We start from the raw sequence: 20,608 nt of genomic DNA, 5'->3' as shown, positions 1-20,608 counted from the left end.
TGATACAGTTTCTTTTATTCTTCCTCATATGATTCTTTAAGTTTTTGTAAACATTAATTGGCTCATGAAGGATATAATATTCTTCCTAAACTATTGTAGCCAACATACTCTCTTAATAGTCCTATTAACATCTATCTATTCCCATACTAAACTGAACTATTATCAATGTCTTAATTACTTTGGTACATAACAGTAATTCTCAATCATTCAATTCCACATATGTTACTCTAAGACTAAATAGATGTGTGTGTGTGTGTATTTCAACTGACACACAATTTGAACATATGAAGCACAAAAGATTTTTTTCACTCCCAGTTTCATCTAGAAATTCTTACCAGTTCTTAAAAGTGCATAGTCAGATATTAAAAATAAAAGCAAATAAAATTTTTTCTGTACAGCTGTCATAGCTATGCTGATTAGATATGAAGCTGACCTGCAGGATCACGGGATTAATGGCCACACCCACTTTCCACAATGGGAGGAAGGACCTTGAAATGAATTTCGGCAATTCAGCCATTCAGAGGTTTCCAGCTTCTGAAGCCAAGTAGCAGTTTTTAGCCAAATACGGAGACCAAAGTCAATCTTCAGTGTATTTACCTACCAATCTTCTTCACTTCCTCTTTTCCTTCCTGTCTTCTTCCTCTTTATTTTCCTCTTCTTTCTTCTCTGTTACTATTCTTACTTCTTTTTTCTTTCTCTAACTTCTTCATCTTCCCTCTTCCCCTTCCTTCTTCCTTTGTCCTTTTCCTTCAGCAGAAATGATTGGAGGCAAGAGTATTCACTTTGAAGGACTCTTGGATCTTCTGGGATGGTGTCCTACATGCTAACCTCAAACTGTCTTCCAAGAAGTGAGCATGCTCCCCTAGACACAACCATGCTACACGCTGTGATGAAGATGCTGAGTTAGATATGGTCCCTGTCTTCAGTCAGGTACAGTCTGGTATGTAACAGAGAACTGAAAAAAAAAAAAATCTAACTTTGCCTTGAGCAAGCAAAAACTTCTAATTTTTTGTAGAAATCCAGTCTCTGTGTTCTCAGTTGCCCAAGATTTTCAGAAATTGCTAGCATCTGCTATAATGTTAGAGTTTAATTAAAGTATTGAAGCTTAATTAATATTCAGAATAACCCTTTAACACAGGTCTTATCACCAGGGCTTCTCAGAAGTCAAGAGAAGCCTGAGACTTTTTTCTATCAGAACAATTTTTTAAATGAAGAAATGTCAAAAATATTATAAAAACTGTAATTTATTTTAAAAGTTTATATAGGACAAACTAAAACTTTAAAGCAAAAGATATGATGCAATATTACATATATATTCACAAGATAATTACAGGTTTTATTACAAAAATAGGAATTCATAATACCCTAGCTGTACCCTAAGACACAGCTGCAAATTCAATGTTTTAAGATAGAAAACGTCTTTCAGTTCTATCATTGTGAATCTCATTTGGAGACAACATCAAAAGAATAAATGTGAGGTCCTTTATGAATATGAGTCTTGGGCCAAGTGGTCTGTCTGATGGCCCTTCTGATCAAGATCTTAGAAGTCAATAGTCCTCAACACAATCCAATGCAATGTCCCCCTTTTAATAATAAGTATTTTGCAATGCTCTATTTACAGTCCTGAAGTGAAATTTATAGACAATATAACCTACATACACATATAAAAAATATATCTTAACCACTGTAGCCCCATTGTAATGTTTAGGACTTCTTTGGGTTTTTTACCTACAAATACACATCCATTGGGTTTCAAAAGTTGCATGAAATATTGGACAAATCATTGTATAGGACTTTACAGGGTATCTAATATCTAGTACTCCCCAATCATGCAACAACAAAAACTGCCCCTGCAAATTTAAAAAATGTCCTAAATGGAGTGAAATCGCCCCTAATAAGAATCATTATAAAATGGTTGAAAAATCTGAGTCTTAGAGATTAAAATCCAGGATTACACACTCATCCAGAAAGGGCACAGTTCAAATCCAAAGACACAGCTCATGACATCTAATCCAATACATTTTTTTCAGAATGTCACAACTGCTCCTAATTTGGAATGGATTTCAAGGTGACATCTGACCTTATTGTGTCTGTCCAAGATCTGTTGATCTTTGAGACCCAGAAATCATGCAGCACATAGTTCCCTTCAGTACAAATAATATACAAATCATAGTCCAACTTACCAACATTGTTAAATGATATTAGTTCTGTATAACCAGCTCTTTGTGTTGACATCCAGAAGTGATGAGGAATGGTTCTAAATTCCTTTATTTGAATCATTTGTATAACCACTTCTAAATTTTCTAGGTTTATATATACCACTGCCTACTTGATATATTTTCTTGCATGTGGATAGGCATCTCAAACATGTAGTTTTAACTACTAAATTTCACTCTTCATTTTCCCCACCACCAACACACACATGTATACCCCAAATTGTTTCTTCCTCAGCCTTACTCATCCTGGTAATAAGATGTCTAAATATTCAGTTTTCAAGCCAAAAACCCAGGCATGATCCTTGATTCCTTTCTTTGTCTCAGGTATTAGTTTGCTAGGGCTGCCTAACATTTCAATTTCTATGCAGCAGCAAAGGTGATCTTTCTCAAACACAAATAGAATCTTGTCACCCCCAAGATTAAATCCCTACAATGGTGAGCCATTACAATTAGAATAAAATTAAAGTCCCATCATGACCTACAAGATCCTGCTCTACCTTCAACCCCATTTGATACATTTCTCCGCCCTTCTGTATTCCCACCAGACTGGCTTTCTTTCAGACTAAATTCATTTCCAACTGAGAACAGTTACATTTGCTGTTGCTCTGCTTGAAATGCTTTATCTCAAGATCTCTGCATACTGGCATTTTCTTATAGTATTCAGATCTCAATTGACATAGGACAATCTCAGGAAAAAAAAAAAAAGCCTTTCCTGGCCACCCAATTTACATCAGCATAACCCTCTTTCAAACCATCCTGTTTTATTTCCTTCTGGGCACTTCTTTTTTCTGAAATCATCTTATTCATTTTTTTAACTTGTTTCTTATCTATCCTCCTCTTTCTCACTCCCAGCTACAATATGAACATAAATCCCTCCTGTTTTATTCTCCACTGTATCCTCAGTGCCTTCAATGTGTCTGGTACTAGTGGATACTCAATAAATATTTATTAAATTAGTAAATAAATTTGCATGTGTATTCACTATACTTCATAAAAACATGCATTTTAATACATTCTTAATATATATTTATTCAGTAAAATTCTTTAACATGTTCCTTTTAAAGTCATTTTTATTCTGTAAAATAAATAGCATTGTTCATTACTCTCAAATTGTGATATATTCATTATATAAAATGATACATCCATTGGCATTTGGGTAGTGCAATAAAAATTTACTTTTATAGGTCCTAAATAAGTATTATAGTTACCTTTTATCAAGATGACTAGTATCAAAGTTAACCTATCATAACAAATCATATCAATATTAAATGTTAAACCAATTAATATTAAATCAATAAATATTATATTTTTTAAGGAAAATGATATATCCAATCTATTGTTCTTGAAAAGAGGTTTAAAATAGACCAGGTGATAGATCAGGTTAAGTCAAATTTGTACTCTGTATTTGACACATTCACATTTATAGAAGCAAATGGGAATACTTGAAGGACAAAGGAATGGGATTCTTAAAAACAAACCAGGATATTATTTATTTTGAAGCTGACTATTTGGGGGTTAATAGTCAACTAATGGAAAGAAACCCATGTTACTAATTCATGAGGCTAATCAACTTGCTGCATAAACTCCAGAGGTACATGGTTGCCCTTGTTCATTATTATTACCATTCCTATCCAGATAGCATTATCTTGTATTTTTAGGACATCACACTGTTCTCCAAGTGCATTCAGATTTACTTTTATCATCCTCTTTTCATGAACAGCATGTAAGCTTACCAGGACATTCTCCATGCCTATATTGCAGATGGGGAAATAAACATGCAAAGAGGTGGTGGTAGAGCCAGGGGTCTTCCAATCTCCTGGCAGGTGCAGGTTAATTCTGTGACAAAGCACAAGAGGAAAGCAACTATAATCTAGAAACCCAGTTCTCAGTTGACCATTTTCTTGGGTTAAGAGAACACCATTTAACAAAGGAAATTCTGAGTACCCTTTCTAACCTTGAGATGGTACCTACATTGCTCAATCCTTTTCTTATAGACTTTTGTACCTACTGTATTCACAACTGCTTTTCACAAGACTCAGTTACCAGGCTTAGCTATGGAGGAAGCCCTGAAAATAAACAGCTTACAAACTTAGAAACACAAGTTGGTCAGAATAATTGTCCATTTCTTCTTGCCAAAAGGATTAGTTGTAATACTATACCCCACATGGAAATGTATAGCCTCCTGCTTGTGGTGTAACCGTGTGGATATCTGGCAAATAGAGATTTCAACTCAAGAGAGAAAGTCCAAGGCACTCCCTGACATTGGGGAAAACTATGGAGGCAATGAGGTTTGCTTTGAAGTACCAGGTTTTCCTTTCTGCTTTTGTGCTCCTTGGAATATTTGCCATGTTATTCAAATACCCACTGCTTTCATATTTCTCCTGCTTTCACAGTAATCTCAATAAAGAATCTGTAATTCACTCTCATTATGGATTACTGGAAACAGCTGAAAATATCACCTCTACTGGGGTGTATATATTTCAACGTCTCATTTAGATGATTGGTACTTTAATTCTTGATGTATGGGATGCTAGGACCTCAACTGCAGGCTGGTGTGGAAGGGAACAAAGCCCAAAATCATGTAGGCTACAGGCTTGTGCAATTTACCTGCTCATCCTAGGGCTAGCACAACAGATATGTGGCCAGAGGTCAAAATTCCAGAGTCCAACTTGCCTTAACTAGCTGTTGATATCCAAGAGGAGGACAAGTTGGTGATTTCTTGGTCATAGCAATAATGAAGACAAGGCAGTGAATTTCTAGTTGGTAGCAATAGTCAAAGTCTTACAGATGGTTCCAAAGGACACTGTGATTCTATAGTGTCCACCTATTCAAGTAAGACTCCAGCCAGAAGCAGATGACATGAAAAGATCCGGCTCCTAAATGGAAAGGAGGGGATATTGCTAAGAACCAGACAGGCTATCAGAGTCCCAATAAAGTGGCCTGGAGATCAGAATAGGGTTTCACTTCTGATTTTAAAAACAAACAGAAAAAGTCCAGTCATAGAGAAATGGTATGTTATTCCAGGGTTCTCAAGAAGCATATGCCAAGACAGGACTAAATGAACAAGGATTTTATCAAGAGAAAACTGTGAAAGATAACAGGGAAGAAACTGGAAGACAGGGAGAGCTGTCACACAGGGAAGCAAGTCTGGGCCAAGCAAAGGAAAGAGGGGAAGAAGGTTGGGTGAAGCATCCTAGGACGTAGATTAGCCTAAGAAAAGTTTGGCAAGGCCAGGCCATAGGAGAATTACAGATTCAAAGTTGGGTATCAGAGGAGCCCTGTGTCAACAAGGAATAGACTTGCTGAGTATCCCTGCCACACTCAGTCATTGGCTGGGAGCAGCCCAATAAATATGGCCTCAGTTCCAAGGCAGCGAGCAGTGATCAGCTTGAGTCCTTGATCAGTTATGCTTCCTATAGTTGGAGATCTGTTCATTCTTGTGTCTGCCAGAAGGTGCCAGCCCTGTAGGATTTACAGAAGGTCTTGGCGAGGGACCAGGTAAAGACTTTATCAATATTAGTAAACCAAGACTCATTCTAGACCCTGCAGGTGGCCACTGTGCACCTTCCACCTTGGTGTGAGTTGGCCCAGGGATTGGAGGCAGCAAAACCAACAGATTGAAAATTCTCTGAGTGTAGGTAAACAGGTGCCTCTGTGTAAAGGCGCAACTGGAAATTATTAATCCTCCTTTCCCAAGCTTATGTAAATTGAGGAAAGGCTGACCCAGACCCAGGGACTTCAAATAAGAAAATTATAACTTGAAATTTTTCCAGCAAGATAATGGTAAACTCTTATCTAAATTTCACTGTGTCACTTACATCCTTCCAACACTAACCCTGTCCAGTGTTTTATGTGGTTCCCCCAACCTCTCCTTTTTTTTAAAATTTGTTTGTTTTATTTATTTATTTTTGGCTGCATTGGGTCTTCGTTGCTGCGTGTGGGCTTTGTCTTGTTGTGGCGAGTGGGGTCTACTCTTCGTTGCGGTGCGCGGGCTTCTCATTGTGGTGGCTTCTCTTGTTGCGGAATACAAGCTCTAGGCACACGGGCTTCAGTGCTTGTGGCTTGCGGGCTTTAGAGCACAGGCTCAGTAGTTGTGGCACATGGGCTTAGTTGCTCCGCGGCACATGGGATCTTCCCGGACCAGGGCTCGAATCCGTGTCCACTGCAATGGCAGGCAGATTCTTAACCACTGCACCACCAGGGAAGCCCATCCCCAACCTCTTCTTAATCAGTAGTCTTCTGGCAGAACACTAAATACTATTAGTTGCAACACTATTAGTTGCCCCAGCTAATAGTGGAAGCAACATAATCTGCTTATTTCTCATACTGTTACTCTACTGTAAATAGTATTGCAATGCCAGTGTTTTCAACTCCAAAATAATTATCATATTTTCTAGTCCAAAGGTTTTAATAAAAATTATAATAGTAAGGAACAAATAGAATTTATGCTTTCCACCAATAATTATTGAGTACTTATAATGTGCAAGGGCTATTCTATGCCCTGGGGACTCAACAGTAAATTAGATAGAAATTATCTCTACTCTTAAGAAGATTACATTCTATTGGAGGAAAACAGTCAATAAACAAATATGCAAATTAATAAAAATAAAATATCTTGTATCTATATGAGATGATGGATGTTAACTAAACTTATTGTGATAATCATTTCACAATATTTGTAAGTCAAATCATTATGCTGTACATCTTGAACTTATATAGTACTGTATGTCAATTATATCCCAATAAGACTAGGAAGAAATCCAAAAAATAAATTCACGTCATAGAATAATAGAAAATAGAGAATAAAGCCCTAAAAAGTCATCTAGTCCAGTCCTCTAGCTTCAGACCAAAGTGACCCCCAAATTATGGAAGGTTGGTGGTTACCAACCCCAACCCCATTTGAATCCCAGGTGTGTCTTTTTTTAAGCTACTGCAACTATATTCTTAAAGCATATCCACCCAAGACCTGATGGATTTCTAGTCAATTTTTTGGTACTCTGAAGTCCCAGTTTCCCCAGTAATATCTCTGTAGAGATTCATTCCAGTGTGGAAACTCAGCTGCAAATACATCTATTTTCTCCCAGTAGAATCACAGCCTGACTCAACAGAATGCACCTTTTTGGGCATCTTCATTGCTTATTCCCACCCCACGTTTGTCTTTACCTACTCATTTTCTCATTTACTCCCTCTCTTATATTCGCCCCTCCCCCCCACCTTGCGCGCAGACTCACACTCACGCCACCAGTTACATAGACTCAAAATTTCACCTCATTTTCCTCTTCTTCTTAGAATCCCCATCTGCAATGTAAGAATAGATCTTATAAAGTCCACCTTCTATGTGTCTTTTACCTGTCCCCACCTTTTCAATTGTATTTTTATTGTGGAGCACTTGTAGGCTCACAGCAAAATGGAGAAAAATGCACAGAAATTTCCGATATATTCCCTATCCCCACACATGCATAACCTTCCCATTATCAACGTCCCTGACCAGAGTGGTACATTTATTACAATCGATGGACCTACACTGACATATCATCACCCAAGATCCATAATTTACATTATGGTTAATTCTTGGTATTGTACATTCTGTGGGTTTGGGCAAATGTATAATGACATGTATCCACCATTATAGTGTCATACAGAATAGTTTCACTGCCCTAAAATTCCTCTGTGCTCTGCCTATTCCTCCCACTCTCCCTATAACCCTTAGCAACCACTGATCTTTTTACTGTCTACATAGTTTTGCCTTTTCCAGAGTGTCATATAGTTGGAATCTTATAGTATGTAACCTTTTCAGACTGGCTTCTTTCATTTAAGATTCCTCCATGTCTTTTCATAGCTTGACAGCTCATTTCTTTTTAGCACTGAATAATATTCCATTATCTGGATGTACCATTGTTTATTTATATATTCACCTACTGAAGAACATCTTGGTTGCCTCCAAATATGGGCAATTATGAATAAAGCTGCTATAAACATCCATTTGCATGTTTATGTGTGGACATAAGTTTTCAATTCCTTTGGGTAAATACCAAGAAGCACGATTGCTGGATCGTATGATGAGTATGTTTAGCTTTGGAAGAAACTGCCAAATTGTCTTCCAAAGTAGGTGCATCATTTTGCATTCCTCTCCTCACCTTTTAACTCCTACTGCCAACAAGCTAGATCCAACTACTGTTATTTCCTAAACTATTGAAATGGACCTCTAACTGGCCAGCTAGACTAGTTTCCCTGTCACAGTATATACCCTGTACACCACTGCCAGGTTACCTTCCTGGGATGAGCCCATAAACACATTACTCCTACTCAAAATCCTTCACCACTTCTTCCTTCCTCTATTTTAATCACATGCAGGGTGCCTCCCAATATAGCTCAACCTGCTTTTCTAGTCTTACTTGCAACCATGTTCCAAATTAACTAAATTATTTACAGTTTGATCTCTGAATAGACCCATCTTCATGCCTATAGCTATAGTTATTTTCCTGCTTGGAGTCTAAGCATCTTTCAAACCCGTCTTAAATCTAAACTCTTTCCTCCTGGGTCAGACTTTGTACCTGCTGAGGTTAACTCTGATTATGAGTCTAATGACAACAAAGAAAGGGTAGATTGGGGTAGATCTTGAAGAGAATAGTCATCCTGTTGCAAAGTTATTACAACATCTTTAAGCATCCTCAGATATGGAAGGTAGGCTGCTTCCACCATAAGAGAGGCTTAGAGTGACTCAAAAGTTCAAGATTCTCAGGTTTATTGAAAGACTTGATGAGGCTGGGGATTCCAATTATGTTATAATTCTGAAAGCTGCAAAAGTTAAATTTGTTCTGAGTTTCAACAAGGTTAGCCCCGAAGAATAAGAGATTCTTTTAGGGTCACCACAGAAGCTCTGCCTCTCTGACCATGCATTGAGCTGAGAGTCTAAAGACCAGAGCCTGTCATTTTCTTTCTTAAGTACTTCAGTTTGCTCAGAATAGCCATCCCTCCCTCTGACCTTTTGGTCATCTTTGTTACCACACAGGTAAGTGCAACAGCCACTTGTTCCTCCAAGGCACTTGCTTTAGTACGTACTTCCCCACAATCAAACATAGATGATAATACGGTTAGTTGTGATACCACCATTTTCCATGGATCACTGCATCCCAATTCACAATTGTCAAGGGGTTCAGCACTGCATTCAAGTTCAGGGACATGACCAAACCAACTCCCAAATCTCATTTTTGAGTGTGCATTTCCTTGGACCATTCCTGGCACCAACTTTTGTATCAGTCAGTATCCAGTCAGGAGATAGAAACCTCACCACTTATTTTAACATAAAGAATATAATATTAAAAATTGTTGGTGAGATATCAGAAACCCTAAAGGACAAAAAGAGAACACAGAATATCATAGAAGTAGCAATTGCTGAAGGAGCTACCACCTCCAGGCCTGAAGAGACAAAGGGGAGAGTCTGGGATTATTGGAATTGAGAAGCTTAGAGGGAACTTGCAGAGCTGAGATGGTACCTCTGAGGAGGCTGCCAGCTGGCTGCTGTTGGTCTCTTTGAAGCAGCATAAATAAATTTGTTCTAGGAGTGTTGGAACAACTGTAACCCGGAACTAGCTATGGCACCAGCATTGCTGCCAGGGGGAAGACATAATGCTGCAGCAGTGCTGACAGGAACAGGAAGCAAACAGAAAGGAGCAAGTCCCTTCTTTTCCAGGTTCTAGACCCCCACCCCAAACAAGGAGCCAGCTGGCAAAGAAGAATGATGTTTGCAGAGTCCCAGGCCCAGCTTCATAAAGCAGAGCACGAAAGAACAGGTTTGATGAAAAGACAACCTACTGAATGGGAAAAAATGTTTGCAAATGATATGACTAGTAAGGGATTAATATCCAATATATATAAACAGTTCATACAACTCAACATCAAAAAAACAAACAACCTGATTAAAAAATGGGCAGAAGAACTGAATAGACATTTTTCCAAAGGGGAAATGCAGATGGCCAACAGACACATGAAAAGATTCTCAACATTGCTAATCATCAGGGAAATGCAAATCAAAACTACAATGAGATATCACCTCACATCTGTCAGAATGGCTATCATCAAAAAGAACACAAATAGCAAATGTTGACGGGGATACAGAGAAAAGGGAACCCTCATACACTGTTGGTGGGAATGTACATTGTTGCAACCACTGTGAAAAACAGTATGGAGGCTTCTCAAAAAACTAAAAATAGAACTACCATATGACCAAGCAATTCCACTCCTGGATATATACCCCAAAAAAACAAAAACACTAATTCAAAAAGATACATGCACCCCAATATTCATAGCCAAATTATTTAAAATTGCCAAGACATGGAAGCAACCTAAATGTCCATCAACAGATGAATGGATAAAGAAGCTGTGATAAATATATAATGGAATACTACTCAGTCATAAAAAGGACAAAATTTTACCATTTGCAACAACATGGATAGAGGACATTATGCTAAGTGAAACAAGTCATACAGAGAAAGATAAGTACTGTATGATATCGCTTATATGTGGAATCTAAAAAATACAACTACTAGTGAATATAACATAAAAGAAGCAGACTCACAGATATAGGGAACAAACTAGTGGTTACCAGTGGGGGGGAGGGGCAATATAGTGGTGGGGGAGTGAGAGGTACAAACTATTGCGTGTAAGATAGGCTCAAGGATGTACTGTACAACATGGAGAATATAGCCAATATTTTTTAATAACTGTAAATGGAAAGTAACATTTAAAAATTGTACAAAAATTTAAAATAATAAAATTTTTTTAAAAGAACCTGTTTGAGGTCAAGAGAAAGTAATAATCAATCAGCCGGCATTCTTTAAACACATCTCAAATACCACTTCCTCCATAAAGGCTCTCTTAATTTACCCCTATATAAATGTGTGTTCTCTCTCATTTGAATCCATATAGTAACTTGGTTTCCTTTTGGTGTCACTTATATTTTTCCCTGCACTAGAGTTATGCCTGCACTTGTCTTCATCTCTCCCCTCTCCACCGTCCTTCTCCTCCATACACAAACACACACATGTTAGAAGATCAGTGAATGCTGGAACAGTAACCATTTCTCTCCACATCCCCTGTGACTTCTCAATAACTAGTTGTGTTTATTCACTGCTGAATCCCCAGTGCCTACAACTGGACCTGGCACGTAGTAGGTATACATATTTTAATGAAAGACTAAGTAAGTTAGTAAATGAATTTAACTGAATTGAATATCAGTCTAGGGAAATCAGGCTTGGATAACACTAGGGGGTTTTGAATATAGGAACGCCCTGGTTAAACAGTATGTCACTTGAGGAAATAAAAGAAAATGTCTTCTTTGTGGAGTGATTGGCCTAATTTCAAACTTAGGAAACTTCTCAGCATCTAATTCATTGCATTCCCCCACTTCTCCCCCTGACCATGTCAGAAGGGAGATGTACGCCAAAATCTCATGGACTTAAGTGGATCCAAATCCTGAAGCCAATTTCATATAACAAAATAAATAGAGAGAATGTATTTTGCAACCAGTACAAAAAACAAACAAACAAATGCATCTGGCATAGACTTGTCTGAAAAGTTAAGCATAGAATATTACATTCAAAACCAAAGAAGAATGGCTCCAAGCATTCCTGTGGAAAGAGATGAAGTCTGTTCCAAATCCCATGATACCAAAGAGTACTTCTGGCAGATGAATTTAATCACTGTTCTGTGTTACTAATAAGAAAACGCTTAAAAAGGGGTCATCGAGTTAAATCAACATTTACTTATAGATCTCCTACTGAATACCCAACCCTCTACTGGGTGTTGAGGAAGATAAAATTTTAAGTACATGTGATGGTCCATGATAGGAAATATGAAATCTGTCTAACAGAGATAAGAATTAACACTCATGAGACAATGAGCACACAACCCCAGAAGTCTACAACGTTACATAGTGTGGGACGTCGTATTTGATTTATGGGAACTCAGCAGCAAAGTGTTCAGGTGCTAGGAAGCCTTCCTGAGGAGAGTAAAGTTTGTTCAGGGTTTCGAGATGCATAGGACTTGTACAGACCAAATGGAAGTGGAAGAGTTCCCCCACTCCTGATTTCAGAAGCCTGTGCCAGGAAGGAGCATGATCACAGACAAAGAGATGAGAAGGAGTGGGGTGTATGTGATGGACATTAAGGGTGCCAGACATCCTAGCAGACAGGGTATGTGCAGGAAAATGGTGGGATGAGTAAAGCAAGGCAGAGCATGCGTGACAGCAGGAAGTAACCGTCAACTCCTAAGGAGGAACACGACATAATGGGTGGTTTAGGAAGATTAATTTCCTGAAGTCATTTGAGGTCCCAACTTCAGAAGAATGGCCTCTGAGAAAGAGCAAAAGAAATCACTTTGCTGTAAAGACTGGCACAACATTGTAAATCAACTATACTTCAATTAAAAAAAAAATTTAAAAAAAAAGAAAGAAAGGAAGGAAGGAAGAAAGAAAAGAAAGAAAGAAAGAAAGAAAGAAAGAAAGAAAGAAAGAAAGAAAGAAAGAGAAAGAAAGAAAAAAGAAAGAAAGAAGGAAAGAAAGAAAGAAGAGAGAGGGAGGGAGGGAGGAAGGAAGGGAGGAAAGAAAGACTGCTAACAGCAGAAGAACTCCACAAAAAGAATGGAGTTGAGCCTAAGTTCATTCAACAGGGCAGGGTGGTGCCAAGATGAGGTCGTCACTGAAGAAAGGAACGGGAATCCTGCCATTCTGGCCCTTCAGCCTTCCTGACTGAACACTTTTCCTCCAAGTGACCCAGGGCCTCCTCTTGGCTAACCTGAGGGTTCAACTTCAAGGTGATGCACCATAATATCTTGTTATTGAAGAAAACTTCCAGGAAAGAGAAGCTTAAACTTTTTCCCTGTCTTCCTCTTCTATCCCTGGGGTAAGCCAAGCAGAGCTAGGCATCGGCCCAGGCAAGGGAGTAAGGGAATATCTCTGTGATCAGAGTGGACCCGGAGATGCGATGGAATGAATCCCAGGGGTCTAGAATCAGAGTAAAGCAAGGCCTCTGGCTACAGTTATGGGTCCCTCAAGACTCCCTTAGGTTCAGCAAAATACAATAATGAGAATTACAAGATATAAAGTAAGCTGGACAATCTCCCCAAACCCTCACATGTTCTGCAATAATCGGCTTGTCTGTCAAGCATCAGCACTTCTCACATCTTATACAAGATTGACAGTAAATTTTCTCATTCCCCCCACCCTCCAAAAATTCTAGTCTCCTGCCCAGAGAAGCCAGACAACAGGCAGCCTGTTCAAAACACTTCTGCTCTGTTTGGTATTCAAACTGTGAACCACGTATGGAATTTGAAAAGTGGAGTACTGAAGTCTATAAAGGTTTAAGACTAATTCTTACTTATACAGATGTTTCAGCTTATGCTTCAGAGGCTCCAAAACAATAGAGGTCTCTCCCCAATAGTTCCCTTGACCAAGAAGAGTGGATCCTATTCTGGAAGACACTTCCTCAGCAGCCACTCCTCACACTGGGGTCCCATCGTGCCTCTAGGCAGCCCTATTGGACAGGATCTAATATGACCCCATGTTAGCTCACCTTGGGTGGCTCACATCTGGCCCTCAGGAAACCCTTACACGTGCTTTGTCTCAACAGCTCTGGGAGTGCAGGCCAAACCCAGCACAGCAGCAACTGTCCTTCATAGCTAGCCAGTCAGAATCTCATCCTCTAGATTTCCCAGGTAGGAAAAAGGTAGACAAAGTCCCCTCAAGCCTCCAATGTCTCTCCAAGTGGTCGGATGGAGCCCCTACTATGCTTGTGGCAAGAAGCAAGTCTTCTGATCCAGTCTCTTCATGGGATGGGAAAGGAACACGCAGCACGCCAACAGCTCTTTACAAAGAGATTCATTTCAAGATTCTATCTCAAGCTTCACTTTCTTTGTTTATATTGTTATTATTTTTATTAAAGTGTACTTAATTTACAATGCTGTGTGAGTTGCAAGTGTACAGCAAAGTGACCCAGCCATGTACACACATACGTATATTCCCTTTCAGGTTCCCCCTTGCTGCATAGGAGGTCCCTGCTTTCTGCCTATTTTGTATATAGCAGTGTGTATATGTTAACCCCAAATTCCTAATTTATCTCTCCCCCCACCCCATTATCCCCTTTGGTAACTATAAGTTTGTTTTGTATGTCTGTAAGTCTATTTCTGTTTTGTAAATAAGTTCATTCGTATCATTTTTTTAGATTCCACATATAAGCGATACCATATGATATTTGTCTTTTTCTGTTTGACTTCCTTCATTTAGTATGATAATCTCTAGGCCCATCCATGTGACTGCAAGTGGCATTATTTCATTCTTATTTAAGGCTCAGTAGTATCCCATTGTATATATATATACCACATCTTCTTTATCCATTCATGTGTTGATGGACATTTAGGCTGCTTCCATGTCCTGGTTATTGTAAATAGTGCTGCAATGAACATTGGGTTCCATGTATCTTTTCAAATTAGAGTTTTTCTCCAGATATATGCCCAGGAGTGGGACTGCAGGATCATATATTAACTCTATTTTTACTTTTTTAAAGAAACCTCCATACTGTTCTCCATAGAGCCTGCACCAATTTACATCCCCACCAACAGTGGAGGAGGGTTCCCTTTTCTCCACACCCTCTCCATCAAGCTCTGCTTTCTTGATGCTCTTATACTTTCAGTTGCATCAGCTGAAACTTCCAATTTAACTTGGCTCTCAGCAGCCAAATTAAATCAACTTTTGGACATCAGGGTCACATAGGTTAAGGAAGATCCTCTTAAGCAGTTTAAATATATTTGTGTTGTCTTTAGCTTATATTTTCTATCTTTGAAAAGGTTTAGTAGGATTTATTCACAGATAAATTAAGAGATTCACAGAATGTCAGAAGGACTTTAGTAATAGTTCAATTTGCTATTTTACAGAGGGGAGATCTGAAGTCTTGCAAGAATTATCACAAAATATACAACCAAAGGGGTTAATCACTGAGTATTTACTATATTGATATTAGAGAAGAATATGAATATGTTTAGGTGTTCTAGGAACGCAGGACTGGCTTCCATTTCATACCACATAACCCACTGTGCTAGACACTGCTTAGTGATGGTTGGCATATTGACCCTCCCCCAGTGGGCTCCCTCCTGCATCCCAAGGACCGGAAGGCTCAAAACTACATTTCTAAGACTTCCCTGCAGTTAGAGCTTGGATACAACTTAGGTTTTTCCATCAAGATAGACATCTGTGCTTGGAAGGCGAAGGGAAGCAGAGGCTAAATTTATGTGATGTGTTTATGGGCAAACATGTTCCAGCAGATGTGTTTATATCAGCCAAACTCCATACCTCACCCTGTGGAGGCATCTGTGGTGGCAGCAGGAGTTTCCTGCCCTTTGGGTGGATGCTCTAGTGGTCTGACCTTATAAGGCTCATGGCAGCCTCCTGGTTTCTGTTCCTCCGGCCCTTCCATCTATTGCAAGCACCTAATTTCCTGTGCTATATCCCTTTCATTGTGAAATAGAATGTTTTCTGCTTCCTGTACTAAATCATGAGTGATATGCATATAAGCCATAAACATAAAATCTTAAAGACGGAAGGACCTTCTTTGAGGCATCAACTCTATAATCAGTCAGCAAATCCCCAAATATCTACTTCCTAAATATCTCTTATGTCCAGTCTCTATGCTCCTTTCCCCTGACATTGCTCTAATTTAGGTCCTCCACATCTCTGCCTAGACTATTGAAATAACCTCCTGACTACTTGATTGTAGTCACTGCCCATTCTAGTTTCCATGTGAATCGGATCTTTTCTGATCTTATCACTTCCTTGTTCAAAATTCTTGAATGGATCACCATAACCTAGAGGATGGTATCCAAACGCTTGAGTGTGGCACTTCAATACCCTTCATAATCTGGGCCCTGCCTGTTTAATTCATCTGCTATTCCCGACACCTTATGGTTCAGCAACACTGAGCTAATTGCAGCTCGCTCTATCATGTTCTCTTACTTTTTTGTGTATTTGCACATATTTTTCTCTGTGGCTGTTGTACGTTCCTTGCCCATCGTCTACCCAGCAAGCATCTATTCTTCCTTCAAGACTCAGCTCTCTTCTTACTTCCTCTTGAAGTCTCTCTCATTCTTCTCCCAGGTGGACCTAGATGTTCTGGCCTGAGTGCCAGCACTCCAGTGAATTACACTTCCATTGTGATTTTGATCATCTCTCTCCATTAGACTGCATGTTTCTAGATGGAAATACTGTGTCTTTGCATCTTTGAACCCCCAACAGACTGCTATAAGGTATGACATATGGTAGGTACTCAGAGAAGTGGAAGGAAGGGAGGGAGGGAAGAACAGGAAGAAGAAGGTATATGGAAGCAGGAAAGGTGGGTACAGAAATGAGACAGAACCAGAGACAAAATTAAGTGACTTTGCAATTCTGTCCTTTGAGTTCACTACTTTTACAAACGTATCATCTCCAAGAGTTAGCTCACCTCCTCAAATCAGGCCCTCCTAAATTTCCAGAAAATTAAGCTGTTTTTTTTCACTGTTGGCACAACAAAACCTTTCATTATAGTCCAGGTGCATAGCCTTTGTTTATATAGTCTATACTTCCAAAGCAAAACGAAATAGAAGAACCATTGTTCCTCTGATCTCCCAGGGGTTTCACTTTACAGCTTTACTGACCATATCAGTTATTGTTTTAATTTTTGGAACCAGGACCAGTGATCTCATTGTTTCCCTTACCCCGTTCCTTTCTTCCTCTGTTCCCCGCTCCCCCTCCCCATTCTCCTATCCCTACCACACTTAGCCCTTCTCTTCCAGGTTGTACCAGGGCTCTGCATCATGAAAAATACAAGGAAAAAGGACTTTTTACTTTAAGAAAAATAACTTCTCCCCCTTTCCCAATTTTTACATCAAAAGACGTTATTAAAAGCCATCTCTTCTACGTTTTGAGAACTGCAAGTTCTCTGGGGAAAGAAGGTGGTTGTTTAAGAGTAAGTCCCCTTAAAGTCAAACATTCAAGATAAGTAGGGGTGATTTGGTACAGTGGATTTTATGTAGAAGGCTTGAGTTCTTGTTCCAACTCTTTTACTTGTTAGCTCTGAGACCCTGAAGAACTAATTTCTAAACTTCTTGGAGTGACAATTGTTTCATTTGCAATTGAGAGGATTAGATTGATGATTTCCAAGGTCCTTCCTGCTCTGGGGTTCACTGGCTCTGCTATTTTTGGCATCTTGAATAATCAGAAGAAACCAGATTTAGGGTCTTACTAGAGCAAAAGTGGTAAACATAATGAGCATAAACTCTTAACATGCATCTATGTCTTCTTGTGTTAAGGTGAGGATCCTGACATATACGCCTCACCTGGTTATTTCTACTCAAAAATTTTAAGCATTCAAGGAAACTCTTCTGAAAAAGCTCCTCTAGATCCTCCTGCAGATGACCATGGTGAAGGGATTGGCCATCGTCGGTGCTGGTGTCAGTGGCTTGGCCTCCATATGGTGTTGTCTGGAAGAGGAGCTGGAGCCCACCTGCTTTGAAAGGAGCAATGATGTTGGAGGCCTGTGGCAATTCTCGGTGAGTAGGACAATAGAAGGTAGATGGGACCTACTGTACATCATAGGGAACTCTGCTCAATATTCTGTATTGACCTAACTGGGAAAATAATTTGAAAAAGAATAGATAATTGTGTATGTATAACTGAATCACTTTGCTGTACACCTGAAACTAACACAACATTGCTAATCAACTGTACTCCAGTACAAAATAAAATTTTTTTAAAAAGAGAAGAAAAAAATAGAAGGGTTACACTGCAAATCAATCTTGATCAGTTCCAATTCAGACTTGGGAGGTAGGTCACAATGACCTACTTCATTTTCAGGTCTGGAAAATAAAATCTTATCTCTCCCATCCTACTAAAGTCCTATCACTTAAAACTATTTCACACCAGCAAGGCTTATCCTGGAGAGAACTTTCCAACTCATTAAACATTGTCACCTATGTGGCACAGCCCAAATCTCTAGGCAGTAAAGGGGTCAATAATTAACAGAAAAACCATACCACTGCCTCCCCATGTAACTGAAAGATTCTATTCCTATTGCTCTTAAATCCTGAGAACATGGGTGTGCTGGTGCGGGGCAGGGGGATGTAAAAAAGAAAAACCTAGACTGGGGTCAGAGGTCTCAACTCGGAATTTTTAAGCAAATAAGTTTCAGGAAAGTCACTTTTTCCTTTCTGGACTTCAAATGCTCATTAGTCAAATGCAGAAGTTGGAAATTAAGTTACCTCTAATCTGCCTCCCAATTCCAATAGGATATGATTTTATAATTAACTCATGTCTATTGGGTACACATTATGTTATTATAAATGATGATTGTACGTGTGGTGTGTGTGGTTAGCAAATACGCTGTCAGGCCAAATCCAGAGAGAAAAATGATTATCTCTGCCATTCAGGCTCATTGCTGGAGAAAAAATATAATCAGGAAATATTCATTATAAACACAATTTTTACATTTCAAAAGCCAGGTTTGGGGAAACTCCCAGCTTTTCTGTCCTGAAGTTCCCAGCAATTAGGATTGGATGTAGATGATACCTATTTGGCTTGAAGACATTATATCCACATGATTTATATTGTAACCACAGTCTGTCCTCATATCTGTCACTGCCCAACCTGCAAAAACAGGTTGCTCTGGGGGTCATAAAACTCTGAAAATATTACATGAGATATAGATCATTAATTAGTATTTTCCATTAGGAATAATCAGGAGCTATTTTTTATTAATTCAATTTTTTAATTTACATTTGCTCATGGAGATACCACCAGCTTAGCCTAAATCAAGAAATGGTTGTTTATTATCTTATTAGCAACAATTAAATGCTGCTTGAGTATCTATTTTTACAGAGTTTTGTACTAAGTCCTGGGATGACAAATATGTGACATAATCACTATACATAAATGATTTCTACTTCATTTGGTATAGCAAGTCTTAATATAGGTCCACAATCCTTGACAGAAAATGATCAAAAACTCATTTAGTAGCAAAACCTGTCCTGAAGTCATATGGTCAAGAAACATGATTGAATTGCACCAGATCTCACTAGGACTATTATGGATAAAAACCCCAAAATCTACAAATTCTAAAACATATCTGGTCCTAACAGTTCAAACAAGAGATTATAGAACTTTACAACAAGACAGCCCTTGGTGACTTTGAACTAAATAAACAAGTGCCTTGAGATTTAGATGAGGCTGGACTACTAGAATATTAGCAAGTCAAAAGAAACTTCCTACAGGGATAGCACTTAGCTGAGACTTGAAAGATGTTCTTGGACAAGAAAAGTAGAGAACCATTATGTGACACAGCTCCAGAGAGTGGCATTCTCAACAGGGCAGAACACAACAGTGTGCCAGTATCAGGTGGGAAAAAGGGGCTGCTGGTCACCCTTCTAGATAGGGGTGACCAGCAATCCATGAAAGGCACAGAAGAAGGCAATGAACATGGTGTATCCAGGAATCTGTGAGTCAACCAGTGCAGCCAGATCTGAAAATTTATTTAAAGAAGCATTAGATGATAGATCAATAAGATGCAAAGTCAGACTCTGGGTTATCCACAAGAGGGGAATGTCTCTTTTCCATAAAGTCACTGTGCATAAGCAGAATTATACTCAAAAGCCCTATGGGGATGTAAACATATACAAATATTCTAAATTTTAGCCCTCTCCATACACCCCACCCCTTCCTTATTTTCTAAGAAAAGTTGCTTGGTACGCTGCATGATCAGAGAGGAATTTTTGAAAAATGTGTTACATAAGCTTTCATCTTGCAAGTCCTGTTAGGCAGAAGGTATTCCAGAAGAGAGAAACTTGATAATTCTGAACTTTTCACAGTGTGCTTTTTCTGTAAAATGAAAACCAAATGGAGTTTAAATACTAGCAGGCTGAATGTGAGCATGTCTTAGGTTTAACGTACTCCAATATAGGACCTCATGACCTCTAAAGATTTTATTGTTGCTGTAATAAGAGGTTGCTCAACAAGCCATGTACAATAGGTCAGTATCACTTTGATTGCAAAGGGGAAAATAATAGAACCAGAACTATCTGAACTTTTGTTTCACTTATTCATTCATTTATTCATTCAGCAAATAAATATTTGAGTTCATTATGCATAGGGTACTATGTTAGGCATAGCTGCATATAAGAAGTACAGCAGGCAGACAGTATTCTAAAAGCAGAGAGAAAAGAAGTACTAGAATAATCATAATCCAAATGAATAGAACAGAGTATGATTAGGGCAGTAAAGACAATTAGAGCTTGGTGGAATGACTTCCAATTGGTGGGAGGGAAGACAAGGAAAGGCATGAGAAGGGAGACAGCTTTTAAGCTGGACACTGAGGGTA

At 38.8% G+C, this 20,608-nt stretch overlaps 1 pseudogene across 1 annotated transcript in view; it reads left to right on the top strand.

Moving 5' to 3' along the window:
- The first annotated feature begins 102 nt into the window (after positions 1-102).
- The window catches only part of LOC309635186 (putative dimethylaniline monooxygenase [N-oxide-forming] 6), a 40,472-nt pseudogene continuing 19,966 nt past the window's right edge, over positions 103-20,608 (top strand). The window contains exon 1 of the transcript in view: positions 103-17,789. The product of the transcript in view is annotated as a putative dimethylaniline monooxygenase [N-oxide-forming] 6 (transcript). The remainder of the gene's footprint in view (positions 17,790-20,608) is intronic.

The sequence above is a fragment of the Balaenoptera borealis genome (genome assembly GCF_965194805.1).
Source record: "Balaenoptera borealis genome assembly, chromosome: 1".
Taxonomy (NCBI): domain Eukaryota; kingdom Metazoa; phylum Chordata; class Mammalia; order Artiodactyla; family Balaenopteridae; genus Balaenoptera; species Balaenoptera borealis.
The sequence above is the reverse complement of the archived record's forward strand: the minus strand, read 5'-3'. Positions and strand labels throughout refer to the sequence as shown.